We start from the raw sequence: 14,475 nt of genomic DNA on the forward strand, positions 1-14,475 counted from the left end.
TCAGTCCTAGGCTTCATTAATTAAGAAGCTGTCAGTCACACTGGACTGGACTGACTGCTTTTACCCTGTATTTGTAACCTCTTCAAAAACCACAAACCAATATTAAAATCAACAAGTGTAAGATACTCAATTGACAACTCTCATAACCAGTATGACATTTCACACACCCATACACATATATGTAGCAGCCACATGCTTTTTATGACAAACATTTTAAACACTTTTAATTCTGTATATTTTCTGGGGAAAACTGCACTACTTCTTACCTAATCTGGAAATTATTGTTACTGTATTGAATTTTCTCTTTGTCATTCAGGCAGGTAGCATATAGATACTACGTTACAAATTACCTGCTCGGTGGAGGAGATGCTATGAACAGAAGCCAAATGCTTCTTCTGAAAAGTTTTACCTAAACTAAGATAAGAGGCAAACAGATCTGTAAGATGACAGTATTAAAAGAAGAAACATGTTTACACTATTCATAGTATTCCATAACCAAGTAGCATGGACCTGTACCACAGCTCCCACTGACTGGTGCTGTAATCTGACATCAGTGTTTATAATCTGCAAAGTGCTAAATGAAAGTAGCGTCTGTAGGGCAGAAAACAGCAGTACCATGGAACGTTCACTATTCGTGTTTAGTCTGGAAATCACAACATCAGGAAACATAATAGCAGATTAAGAAATACATTACCAGGGATGTTACAGGATACAAAAGAATCAAAACCAAAAAAATGAACTCAGGAATTGCAAGCAGAGATGAGAAATAACAAACATTCAAAGCAGAAGTGTATAAGAATAGGCCTGCCAGAGGCTATTAAGCTTCTGATCATCTCAGAAGCAGTTTCCTTCAGTACAAGGGAAGACCTAAAGGTGTTCCTTCTGCTATAGTGGGGAAAAATGGTCTAGACAGTACATCTTCCACAACCTAATTCTAATATTTTTGGAGGAATAAAGACATGAATGCAGATGTGGGATCCTATCTCCCTTCTGTCCATGACATCACGCACCAGGACAGCTTAGAGCGCAATGTGAGAGAACAAGAGAAATGATTAGAATATTGTGAGGTCTCTTCTACAAATATTAAATTTCCCAGTATTTAACAATAAAATATGTTTCTAATTAATGAAAAATCTTCATATTCTCCCCCCTTCAAAACACTTTCTTCCTAAGCTAAGGACCCTAAGCTGTATTGCTTTAGTTAACTCTTTTTTGTTTAAAGGTTGTTTCAAGACATACATTTATAAAATACATGCCCCGTTTTGAATTATCCTATAATCTCTCATTTCTGGGAACTTGCATTATTATTACTATCTATTATTATAGACATTATTATGTACTTTATTTTCTCACATTTCACTTAAGTATAAAAAGGATGATAATTTATATCAATGGACAAAAAGAAGACAGCACCTACAAGAAGGTCAACTCTTCCCTCACATTTGGTCTTCATTATTTCACATTTGGAACAGGACACAAAGTGTGCTTCCACATTTCTGTATCCTTAGACAAAAGTCTCCTGAAAATAGGTAATTGCTTGCATAAAAATGCTCACAGAGCACACAGTAAAAAAAATAAAATAAAATAAAAAAATCTATCTTTGGCTCACAACTACTACTAAACACTTTATACTGATTTAGTCCACTCCACTCAGTTTATCAAACAGCGCAGTCTACTCAAATGTTACCAACTCCCATCAGATTTGCCCAGCCCCCCAAAATTCTTAGTTGTATTTCTGAAAGACTGTCATGCATTCTTGTTCACTATCATCTTTGGACAGCCTTAACTTTATGTCCAGGGTTACCCTAATAAATGGGACCTAGGTCAAAAGCAGCAGAGATGTTTCACAAGTAAAGTCAATATTGCTCAGTTTACTGGAAAATATAGTGACAGCTGAGGAATTGGAAAGACTATATAAATTACTATGTAATGTAAAATGGGAAGAGCTGTCTTCAACTGGACTTTTTGAAGTCAGTGCACAGAACAACATTTGTTTAAATAAGCAAAATGTTCCTAAAGTAAGGATCAGCAGTGCTCACTGCGTAATGCAACTGTCAGAGACTTCAGCTGGAACAACAAAAAAAGTTACACCCCAGTCCGGGAAGAAAACTGACATTCACTCACTTCACAGCCCCAAAGTGCTGTGTAAACTTGAAGGACTTGCTCAGTTAACTTCAAGTCACCACCATTTTTAAAAACAGTGATGCCTCTGAAAAATGCATGGCAACACCCACAGAACACTAAACACATAACTGCCCAACAGCAGGAACGTGTAGCACAATAAATCGCTAGTTGACCAGCAGCAGCACATCCATCTATGTTACCTTCATTAAAAACAAAACAAAACAGAGGAAAAATATATATATCACATATATATATTATATCACAGTAATCTGTCTCACTTTCAAATGTTGTATAGCACTTTCATATTGTGTCCTGAAAAAAAAACATGAAGCTATTTTTTCTCTCCAGCAACAACTCATCTGAGCCAAGGAGTACTTGCCATAATAGCAGGAGCTGAATGCTCCATCCTCCATTACCTTCCAGTTGAATTAAATGTTCCTCAAATAAATCTTGTGTTTACATTCTTGCAACATGTTACCAATGATGGCTTGTCCATTTATTAACTGTCTGGATACAGCTCAGTCATCACTGTTTATTGTACCTGCCATTCACTGAAAAATCCAGACTCTTAAAATCATTTCTCTTTGGGTCTCTCTTTGCTAGCAATTAATTTGATTTGTCTGTTAAACTGAATTAATTAGATGGGGTACATACCAACAGGCATCTTAACTTGCTTATGTAGAGTGGCCAGGATGTTGAGGGAGAACGGGATACCAACATTCCTTGAACTGGAACCACTAAAAAACTACAAATTACCAAGCAAGAATACATGCACCTGATCCAGTTTCAGCTTCTAATTAGAGCTGGAATTCCTCAGGGAAGGAATTGCCTCAGGGAGTACAAAAAACCTCCTCTTTGCCTATCAATATAGAATCTTCTCACTTATCTACCTTGACTGTATAATAATATATATATTATTTTATGTATATATGTACACTATGTATTATTATATGTGTGTGTGTGTGTATATGTGTGTGTGTGTATATATATATATATGTATGTATATACTGTTCCAGTGTCTCACTACCCTCACAGGAATGAACTTCTTCCTAATATCTAGTCTAAATCTACCCTCTTCCAGTTCAAAGCCATTTCCCCTCATTCTGTTGCTACCTGCCCTTATAGAAAGTTTTTCCCCAGCTTTCTTGTAAGCCCCTTCAGGTACTGGAAGCCCATTATAAGGTCTCCTCAGAGCCTTCTCTTCTCCAGGCTGAAGAGCCCCAGCTCTCTCAGCCTGTCCTCATAGGGGAGGTGCTCCAGCCCTCTGATCATCATCATAGCTCTAACATCTCCATGTCCTCCTTGTGTTGGGAGCTCCAGAACTGGATGCAGTACTGCAGGTGGGGTCTCATGAGAGCAGAGTAGAGGGGTAGAAACGCCAACCTGCTGGTCACACTTCTCTTGATGCAAACAGGATATGGTTGGCCTTTTGGGCTGCAAGCACACATTGCCAGCTCATGTTCAATCTTTCATCAATCAACACTCCCAAATCCTTCTCCTCAGGGCTGTTATCAAGCCAATATCTGGTGAACTGTAGAAAATTAACTGGAAATAGTCTACATCATAGAAATCACTGTTAAGTTTCTTCAGCTTTCTAATCCATTGTAATATGACTGCCATCAAACAATTTTGAAGTACTAATTTATGTTTGAGAACAGCATCCTTCCCTCAATTAAAGAAAACAAAGTCAATTATGTGCAGAGCACAGTTTAGTAATATTTGTTTTCCTCAGGATGCTTAATAAGATACACTCTTACATCAAGGAAATACATTTTACAGTTTTTATCAGATCCAGTGACAACCTCTTTCACAGCAATCCATCAACACAGCAGAAGTCCACATGTGCTCAGCTTTATCTTCCATCTGAACTCGTACAACTCAGCTAAAAGGCTTGGAATTCCAGTGTAATTAGCTTTGTAATTTGGAACTGCTGTTTTACCTGAATATATTCAGCATCCCAGAAATTCATAATCATAAAGTTTCAAAATAACTGATTAAATTTGAGGAGTAATTATAAGTACACAGGAATATTAATTAAGATTAGTTTTATCACCATCACATTAGAACTTACCCTGTTAAAAAAAAAAAAATCTGAAATTTTATTCTAACCATGGGCCTATGAAATAGAAAGAACCATACTTTCTTAATGCATGTACAGCAGTACACGCTGGCAGTCACCCAGCTGGAAAGCAGCTTTGCATAAGAGGACTTGGAGGCCTGGTGGACATGAAGGTGAGCCATAAGGCAGCTATATTCTCTTGACACAAGAAAGGCTAAAGTGTGGTCTTGAGCTGCATTAGGAGGAAGGTCACTGCAGCTGAAAGGAGGTGATCCCTCCACTCTACAAAGCACTGGTATAGCTACACCTAAAGCACTGTGTTTGATTCCGGGGTTCTGGACCTCCCAGTGCAAGAGGAGAGAGTTCAGAGAAGGGCCATGAAGATGAAATGATTGGAGCATCTCAAATATGAGGAAAAACTAAGAAAGCTGGGACTTCTCAGCCTATAGAAGATAAAGCACAAGGGAATCCTTGTGTACATAGATACCTGGTGGGAGGGTGCAGTGAGGATGGAGACAGACACTTTAAAATGATGCCCAGTGATGGGTGCAAATTGGAACACGGGCTCTGTCTGACCATCAGGAAGCAGTTTTCCTCTGCAGGCGTGACTGAACACTGGCACAGGCTGCTCATATTGGCAGTGGAGTCTCCCTGCATGGAGATGTTCAGAATCTGTGTGATCATGGTTCTGGGCCGTTGCCTCTGGGTACCTTTGCCTGAGCAGGCAAAGCGGACCAGATGCCCTTTAGAGGTACCTTCTGACCTTAACCATTATGTGATAATGTGGTTCTATGAATTTTGTTTCTCTGTAACTAAAAGACAGTTTAACTGATCTCAATCGGAACAGGCTGGTGCAGAGCATCTGTACCCAAACTCATGATTTATGTTCCAGTCTAGCATCTGAGCATTATGTGAATAATCAAACTGCCTTACTGCTTCAGACTAAGAAGACTTGTCTAACGCAAAGTAGTTCCAGGCCACAAAATACCATGCAAAGCCATTTCTTGCATAACTCCTGCTTTACTCATCAAGCCTATTCTTTGGCATTTTCTGAACTAATTTTTTGTCACAAATAGTGACAGTTTCTTCTAGTCATCCCAAAACACTTCCAATGCAGCAAAGTTTTACTCAAGTTTCTTCTTATCACATTTTCCCCTTTTGCGTTTCCTACACAGGAGCCCAGAAGTTCCACCTAAAAAATTTCCTAACTATTCTCTATTTTCTTATCTGCCAAACTTTTTTTTTTTAATATAAATAAAATAAAATAAAATAAAATAAAATAAAATAAAATAAAATAAAATAAAATAAAATAAAATAAAATAAAATAAAAATCAGAAGAGTCACGCATTCCTTTGCTGGGGAGATGATTTACAGGTGTTTTCTAGTTGCTTTTTCCTTAATGAAGTATGCAGAAAATATGAAACGCTCCAGGTCAAAGGAATGTTGGATAAATAATATTGTTTAAATGAAAAGATCGGATTTAGGATGATATTTTCTAATATTAATTATATTCACTCAGTAACAGATGCAAAATGGAAATGCGAATAAGCATTCTTATTTTGTGATATGCTGAGCAATCACAATTCCTTCTTGCAGTCAGGAGGAACTGTGGGTTCTCTTCATCTATTTATTTTGTAAGGCCAAAATGACTCTTCCAATCTGTACACAATGCTATTGTCTTAAATCGCAATAATAGACTGGCCATCACCATAAAATATCCTCCTCTTTTTTAAAATTGAGAGTAAATAAGAAGAAAAATGGGGGAAAATGCCTGGGCAGATCAAATACAAATCTATAGAAAGGATATATATATATATATTAAGGTTTACAGGTGTTAGAAACCCACACTGACTTGCTCAGCAGCAAAGCCGTATTGTATAAGGAAACTAGCAGCAATCTAAGGGGATAAAAATCACTGCATATCAGTAGATTTTATGTGCTCCAACTTAAATTTACACAAACAATGAAAGGAGTGCTTTCTCACATTCACAGCTCTCACTCTTACGCTGATTCCACTGACACCATCAAAAAATATCAATGGATTTTCAGCTCAAGCAGTTCCTTCATCACCATCTAGATTTACAATCATTAGTACCAAAACTAGGATGGAAGGTGTAGGACTAACCTTTCCAGCAACAACATAGGCTTCTGTTGGATGGCTGAACCAGTAGAAACACAGCTGCAGTATCTCAGTAGCAAGAGGGCTACTACTGTCTCATCATTCACAGAGTCCTAGGAAGATGAACACTGAATGCATTGGCTCTGGTCTCTCTTCTCTTCAGTGGCTTCCAAAAAGCCTAGCTGCTCGCAAAACGCAATCTAGTCAAAACAACCTAGTTCTTAGCATCCAGCCTAACCATGATTTTTAAAGATTGCTTAAAATAGGTGTCTTGAAATCTTGAAAAGAGAATAAATCTATTCTCTATTAAGACACAAACTGCAGTTTAACAACAATCTCGTTGATCATGAACAACAGAATCACTGTGACACTGCACACTTCTTTACAGTTTCACTGTGATAATAGAGGCCTTAATTGGTAAGTACAATGAGCAAATGGGGAAATACTGAATTTCTTCAGAGAACTTGGACTAAGTATGCATGCACAGCTGATAGTAAATTCAAGCTCACCAGAAACTGCAAATAAATAGAAACTCTTCAAAACAGAAAATAAATGGTATAAGTAAACATATTTCTCAGACACAAATAAGTGATTCATGTGCAGTAAATACTTCTGTTAAAGGACTCCAGGGTCCTCAGAAGCACTTTATGTCACTTCATCTCAATTATCCTCTCAAGAAAACAATTCAGATTCAAGAAAGAGAGAGAAAAAGAAGACAATTACTGACAACACAGACCGCTCTGATGTCATAGTACTGTACTGCTTGAGTCACAGACTGATTTCCTGGAATTCAGTATTAAAGCAGGAAAACAGACAGTGAAATCACAGACAGAAGAAAAGACACCTACTTTAAATGAGACGAAAAATTATTTCAGCTACTGGCTTAATACCAATTAAGTTGCTACTGTTACTCGTGATTTAAAGCTTTCAGAGCTGCACTGTAATACATCATTTGGCTTTGAAACATCACCCCTAACTTAATAGTTAGGGGGGGGGAAGAGGATCCTGCTGGAGGTCCCTGCCTACTTGAGACTTTTTGAAGAGACTTTTTTTTTTGTTGTTTTTTTGTTTTGTTTTATTTGCTTTTTCTCTATGTGTTTACAGTTGCTGTTTTGGGGTTTGTTCTCATTTTGTTTTCATCACATTGCAGTCTGACTTGCACAGTATTTTCTGTGTCACAGGATGCTTTTCTATTTCTGTACTTCCATAAAAAGACATCTTACTGTAAGCTTGTAGCTGCTACTACCTCTTCCGACACTGTCATTCTAACATCACCTTTACGTAGTAATTCCAATTGTCTCTGCTCTGCTATTCTAAGACATTTCTTTATTGCTACTTTACTTTTTTAACTGCACTACATCACATTCTGCATACAACCAGGAAGTATTTCAGTTTCAGAGAAGCAATGAAGACAAATCATAAGTGTTGTTGTAGCTATGTGTGAAGGTCCCCTGAGTTCTAGTAATACAAAAAAATTCTTCCTAGTGAGACTACCTTAAGCACAAAATATATTAATTGTAAAATGCATAACCTTAACTAAATCAGGCTTTAGTGCTGCTTGGTCTGCACGCTCTATCAACTTTCCTCTCATTCCTAGTCTTCCATTTCCCACTCACAGAATGGTTCTGCTGCTTCTCTCTTGCACTGTACTACCCCAAACAACTGCATCAAGAATGCAAGTATTAGCAGTGCTATGCACAGGGACTATATGGTGATAGTCCTAAGTTTCATCTTCATGCACTGACTAATGATGACTCTGTCCTACACCGCAACAGACACGCTTTTGCTAGAGAGGCTCCATGCGACACTTCTCCATACCAAAAACAATTCTGTTGGAGGAACTAAAATAATTAAAATTAAAAAGTCATATCTTGTTAACTGAAAGTATAAAATTTAAGTTGAATCGTGTTTTACAGTTAATCCTACATTGCTCAGGGGTTAGATCAGATGACCCCAAACTTCCCCTTATTTCCCTCCAAATGAGCCCTATGTCTTTCTTGTTATCCTGTCCTCTGATTGCCTGACTACTTGCTGGCAATTGATGCACCAACAGCTTATCACACACTGTTGATTCAAGTGGTGAACTGCATTTGGCTATTGAACTTAGTAAACATGTACTTTAAACTGTCCCCTTGAATAACCAGTCTCTTTCAACAGCTATGACACAACTACAAGCAATAGTCTTTGTTTAGCCACAGAAGGTAGCTAAAGAAGGGTGGTTACATTTAATGTTGTTTAAGGTGAACAAAATCTGAAGTTCAGCCCCCTTGCCAAATTGTATGTGTATGACACTTCAAAAACAATTTTATTGACTAAACCTATGATCTCAAATAACAAAATACAGTTTGAAAACAAATGATCCCACCCGCCCCTTCAAAAAAACCCAAACGAACTGACCCATGATTAAAGCAGGGATCCTATGCTGGATTTTCTTTACCTGGAGTCTATTGCCAGCTTAAGGTAACTGTCAGCCAAGGAAGTTCTTTTGCTCATCCTTCTTAAAATCTGGCACAGTATTATATATAACATATATTAATATTTTTTAAAGATTTTTTTTAAGTAACATATTTGGGGCAAAAATCTCTTCAAGAAATTATACTAGGATTCCTGTATGCAAGTTCTCTCTTCCTGCTTATTTACAAGTAATTATCCCACAGTTCGGCAGCTCCATTTCTTAGTAATATTTTAAGCAACCTCGCATTCTTATATGACACAGACTCTTGTTTCCCAGATATTCCCCATTTATTTTCCTAGGATCTTTTCACCAATTTTACAATTTTAGTACACCAGAACTATGAAGCTACAACACACTGAAGCTATATCAGTGCCCAAGAACAAGGGAAGATAGTTGTTTTTGTTGGGGTTTTTTTAGCACAGATCAATGAAACTCTGATGCCATTCTTGTTAGCAGAGCTACTTCTGCACCTGTACAGTGCCTAATTTCTTATGTGAGATCTTCACCCACTTCTCATACTCCAACAGAATGAGCAGGTTAGTTCTTCGATCAGAAATCTATTGTTTCTTTGACTTCCTTACTAACAAGAGGGCTGAATATTAATGGCTGTTAATATCTTTGGATCACTTTGGAATTGGACTACTGTTTTATTTGATGATGACAAAAGTCTGCTAAAGGTCACCTGGTGAAGAAGACCAAGTGGATGAGGCTCTCTATAAATTATGCTTTGCATTCACAAAACATGGTCCTCATGGTGGGACTTCAACAACTCCGGTATCTGTTGAAGGGACATCTCAGCAGAGCACTAAAAATCAAAGAGGCTCATGGAGTGTTCTGATGGTAAATTCTTCTTCCAAGTAGTACAGGAACACCTGAGCAAAGGTGCTATGCTGAGACTTGTCCTCACCGGTGAGGAGGAGCTGGTGAGTAATGTGAAGCTCAAGGGAAGCCTTGGCTACGTTGACCATGAAATGGTGGAGTTCAAGAATCCTTAGGGTGTCAAAGAGGACATGCAACAAGCTTCTACTCTGGATTTCAGGAGAGTAGACTTTGAACTCTTCAGGGAATGCTTGGCAGGGTGACGTGGGGAAAAAGTCCTAGAGGGAAGACGGACTCAAGAAAGCTGGTTGGTACTCAAGGATCATCTCCTCCAATTCCAGAAGAAGCACATCCCAAGAAAAAGGAAGGCAGGCAGGCAAGAATGCCAGGAGGCCTCTGTATATCAATAAGGAGCTCCTGGACTGAATTTGGTTCAAAAAGAAATTCCACAGGGAGTGGAAACAGGAACAAGTTAACTGGGATGACTACAAAGGAGATGTCTGAGCAGCCAGGGATCATGTTACGAAAGCAAAATCCCAGACAGGATTATATCTAGCCAGAGATGTCACGGGGAACAAGAAGAAATTCTACAGGTAGAGTTAGGGAGGATGTGGGCCCTCTCCAGAAGAGAACTGAAGTCCTTGTCATGAGAGATATGAAGAAGGCTGAAGTGCTCAGTGACTTCTTTGCCTCAGTCTTCACCAGTGAAGGCTCTAGCCACATGACCCAAGATGGAGAAAGCAATGATAGGAACTTAGAGAAGATAGATCTACCTGCTGTAAATGACGATGATGTTCAAGACTGCGGGCGAACCTGAAGGCAAAAGGTCACCACGCTAGGACAGACAGCCACACACCAATATGGTTAAATATAGCTGCATCCATTTATTGCCTGCAAAGTGATACTTTATAGCAGATGAAGCTGCCAAGCTGCTATCCATAATACTTGAAAGATCATGCTGGTTTGGTGAGGTTCCCACTGATTGGAAAAGGGGAAACATAACACCCCCCACCCCCCTTTTTTCAAGAAGGGGGAAAAAAAGATCCAGGAAACTGCAGGCCAGACAGTCTCAGTTCTGTGCCTGGCAAGATCAGGGAGCAGATCTTCCTGTAGGCCCTACTAAGGCACATGTATATAATAAAGCTTGTACATCTGAAGAAGTTACCATCTAATAGTCAGTTTCAATGCAACTCTCATTTCTGTATGCAAGAATGTTAGTGGAATGAAGTGGGAAGAAATGGCTGTCTCCACAGGATGAAAAGTTTGAGAGGAGTACTCCCGAAGAACAGAAGTTCCACACTCAAGACCTCAATAACTGCACCACAGAGCTGATCAAATTGTTGAACAATCTCCTGTCTTTTGGAAACCATTCACAGTCTGTGAGAATTTAATCTTAAGTCTTGGTGTAAATCAAGCATAAATGGTTTCCTTTGCCTTTTAGGATCATGTAGTTTCCAAGATGTTATCTTAATGTTCTGGCAAACTGTGTAACAAGCAATGGCAGGAGCTGCATAACTGTGCTGCACAGAGAATAGAGCCACCAGTGGAAGAGAAGCTTTTATTACTTGAAGTTTTTCAGTGTAAAATTATAAAACAACATCTAATCAGATGTAATTTTCAAATTCAAGTAATGAAGAAATCAGGATTTTCTGAGTGTGGCTGAAACATCTGCCAACAGCTGAAATTCCCTGTCCTAGTAAGGCAGTTCATGATTTGTAAAGATCATTCACACTGGATTTCATTGAGGGATGGTTGTACTTTTGAAGTTTTGAACTTTGAAAAAATTAATCTTTTTAATGTGACACATTGGTATGATGGATAGGTACTGACTGTCATTGGCTTTATTACCACGTTTCTGTGAGGGCCTAGAGCCAGTCTCAGCCAGGTAGCTGCGGGGCGACAGCAAACAAGCTCCAGCAGCACTCAGCACAGATAAGTCAGCCAGTATCTCCTCCAGAAACTATCAGTTTCATGCAGAGTATTTAATTATTCTCCTGCTCTGAAAGCCAGCCTTGGTGTCATTTAAAAGACGCATCTACTACGTAACGGAATGACAGAAAGAATTACGAGCTCTCATCATGAGCCAAGACTCGAGAAATCGAATTACCGATTTCTCTTCGCCACCGCTAAGCCCTCTTCTGGCCCCAGTATATTACTTCAAGAGCTCACAGCGTCACCTTCTGTTCAGCGGTTGGAATCACGAAAGTCAGCTGCGGGAACAGCGTTCACACAGGTCTGTCGGGTTGGGTAGGAGGAAAATCCCATATATTTTCTCTTTAAATAACTTAGCATGTCATACCTGTAAGAGCTGCTCCTCTTCTAGAAGTGCAATCATATGAGTAGCCAGAACATAGCTGCCCAAGTGGAAAACATCCAGAATCTGAAGCAAAGGATATTTTGCATGAGTTTCAGCATACGTCCAGAGCAGGACAGTAAATATAAATATTATATATAATATAAATATTAGTAATATAGTATATAAGTATATAATATAAGCATATAAATATAAGTATATAAATATAAGTAACATGATATAAATAGTAAATATTTTTATGAACACATCAACAGCAAGAGGAAGGCTAGTGAAAATCTCCATCCCTTGTTGGATGCTGAGGGCAACCTGGTCACCAAGGATCAGGATAAGGATGAGGTACTTAATGCCTTCTTTGCCTCAGTCCTTAATAGTAAAACTTGTTGCTCCCTGGGAACACAGCCCCCGCGCTGGTAGATGGGGAGGGGGAACAGAATAAGCCTTGCATGTTCCAAGACGAAATAGTTTTGGACCTGCTTCAAAAGCTGGATGTTTACAAGTCCATGGGGCAGGATGGTTTGCACCCTAGAGTGCTGAGGGAGTTGGTGGACGTGGCTGCCAAACCACTCTCCATCATTTTTTGGCAGTCCTGGCTGACTGGGGATGTCCTGGTGGATTGGAGGCTGGCGAATGTGACACCCATCTTCAAAAAGGGCTGGAAAGATGATCCTGGTAGCTACAGGCCCATCAGTCTCACCTCAGTGTCCGGGAAGGTTATGGAAAGGATAATCTCGGGAACCATCATGGATGAATTAAAGGTCAGCCAGGGGATCAGGCCTAGTCAGCATGGGTTTACGAACGGTAGATCCCGTCTGACAAACCTGATTTCATTCTATGACAAGGTGACCCACTTGGTAGATGAGGGTAAGGCTGTCAATGTGGTCTACCTGGACTTCAGTAAGGCCTTTGACACTGTCCCCCATAACATTCTTGTGGAGAAGCTGGCTGCCCATGGTCTGGATGGGCATACGCTCCGCTGGGTGAAGCACTGGCTGGATGGCTGGGCCCAGAGAGTTGTGATCAATGGAGTGGAATCCAGTTGGCAGCCGGTCATGAGCGGCATCCCCCAGGGACCTTTGTGTGCTGATTGACAGTCAGCCGAATATGAGCCAGCAGTGTGCCCAGGTGGCCAAGAGGGACAATGGCATCCTGGCTTGTATCAAGAATGGTGTGGTGAGCAGGACTAGGGAAGTCATCCTGCCCTGTACTTGGCATTGGTGAGGCCTCACCTCGAGTACTGTGTTCAGTTTTGGGCACCTCAGCACAGGAAAGACATGGAGGTACTGGAGCAGGTCCAGAGAAGGGCAATGAAGCTTGTGAAGGGCTTGGAAAATCAATCCTATGAGGAGAGGCTGAGGGAGCTGGGGCTGTTTAGTCTGGGGAAAAGGAGGCTGAGGGGAGACCTTATCGGTCGCTTCCAGTATTTGGAAGGTGCTTACAGCAAGAGCAAGGTTGGTCTCTTCTCACTGATGACAAGTGACAGGACAAGGGGAAATGGCCTCAAGTTGTGCCAAGGTAAGTTTAGGTTGGACGTTAGGAAACACTTCTTTACAGAAAGGGGTAGTTAAACACTGGAATAGGCTCCTCAGGGAGGCGGTTGAGTCACCATCCCTGGATGTGTTTAACAGCTGTTTAGATGTGGTGCTCAGAGATAGGATTTAGCAGAGGGTTGTTAGAGTTAGGGTACTACGGTTAGGCTGTGGTTGGACTTGATGATCTTTGAGGTCTTCTCCAACCTGAGTAATTCTATAATTCTATGATCCCTTCCATGGCCTGGCTGGTAGTGCTGGACCTGGGGCACTCCAGGTCACCGGTGGCTCTTTGGACTGCTGGAAATGCTGCCAACTCAAATTCAACTTGCTGTCGCTAGAACCTCATGAAGGGCTGTACTTCAGCCTCGTGTTCTCCATCCTGTAGACAGAGCCAGGCCTGCCCTGTTTTGGGTGCAGAGTGCAGCAGTTGATCGTGTTGATTTTTAATGTGTCTGTCAGCTGCCCAGCCCTGTTTATCAGGATCTCTCTGCAAAGCCTCTCTAGGCAGAAGGGAGTCAACATCTCCCCTTAATGCAGTATCACCTGCAAACGTATACAGCGTGTATTTGAGTCCTGTACCCATCACTTAAAAACACTGACAACCAGGCCTGACATGGAGCCTTGTGTGGCCCTGCTACAGCCATAGTCTCTTGTGTGGCCACGAAGCAGATGGATCTCACTTACCAAAACCCTTTGTGCTCAGCCATCCGATCACTGTCCGTGCTTCATCTTTGTCCAGAAGGACGTTGTAAGAGACAGTACCAAAGGTATTGCTGGAAAGTCAGTAATAAATGAGGATTACAGTTGCTGTTAAGTCGGGAAAGACCATGCCAATAGCCTTCCATGTGCACCAGCCGTTCCTCAGAGCTCCGCGGGCCGCCCCCTCATCTCCCGCTCTGCCGTGTCCCACTGAAGAAAAGACCCCAGGCCCCACCGCCCGCAGAGCGGTGGGATGGCGCTGACCAATCAGGCATCAAAGCCTCAGCTCATCTTCTGTGATTGGGAACGAGACTTACCGAGCTCGCCCAATGAGAAGACTGGGTCTACAGAGCCGAG

At 40.7% G+C, this 14,475-nt stretch overlaps 1 protein-coding gene across 1 annotated transcript in view; it reads right to left on the reverse strand.

Moving 5' to 3' along the window:
• Nucleotides 1-14,327, reverse strand: part of LOC107320035 (C-terminal-binding protein 2) — a 61,207-nt gene extending 46,880 nt beyond the window's left edge. Inside the window, exons 1-2 of the mRNA XM_085519078.1 lie at nt 14,104-14,327; nt 11,876-11,956 (exon numbers count right to left, since the gene is read on the reverse strand). The gene's annotated coding sequence lies outside the window, so the exon portion shown is untranslated. The remainder of the gene's footprint in view (nt 1-11,875; nt 11,957-14,103) is intronic.
• Nucleotides 14,328-14,475: the final 148 nt, after the last annotated feature.

The sequence above is a fragment of the Coturnix japonica genome, chromosome 18 (assembly GCF_054131305.1).
Source record: "Coturnix japonica strain WE chromosome 18, WE-NBRP24, whole genome shotgun sequence".
Taxonomy (NCBI): domain Eukaryota; kingdom Metazoa; phylum Chordata; class Aves; order Galliformes; family Phasianidae; genus Coturnix; species Coturnix japonica.